A 252-nucleotide genomic window follows, 5' to 3' on the forward strand; every position below is an offset into this window, starting at 1 on the left:
ATTATTTACATAATTTTTTATATTTTTTATATTTTTTTAAATTATTTTATTTTCAGTCAAACACCCGACACCCGATTACCTGAATCGAATTAGTTTGAATTAAACCCACACAAAATTTTAAATTGGAACCAACTCGAACCTATTAAAATGGTTCAGTTTTTATTAGCTTCTAAACGTGAACTATTTTGATTTGTGAACACTTCTACTATTTTAAGATGATTTATTATTTGAAAATTAAATAAAAAATACTAC

The sequence above is a fragment of the Arachis ipaensis genome, chromosome B08 (assembly GCF_000816755.2).
Source record: "Arachis ipaensis cultivar K30076 chromosome B08, Araip1.1, whole genome shotgun sequence".
In the NCBI taxonomy this organism is placed as follows: Eukaryota; Viridiplantae; Streptophyta; class Magnoliopsida; order Fabales; family Fabaceae; genus Arachis; species Arachis ipaensis.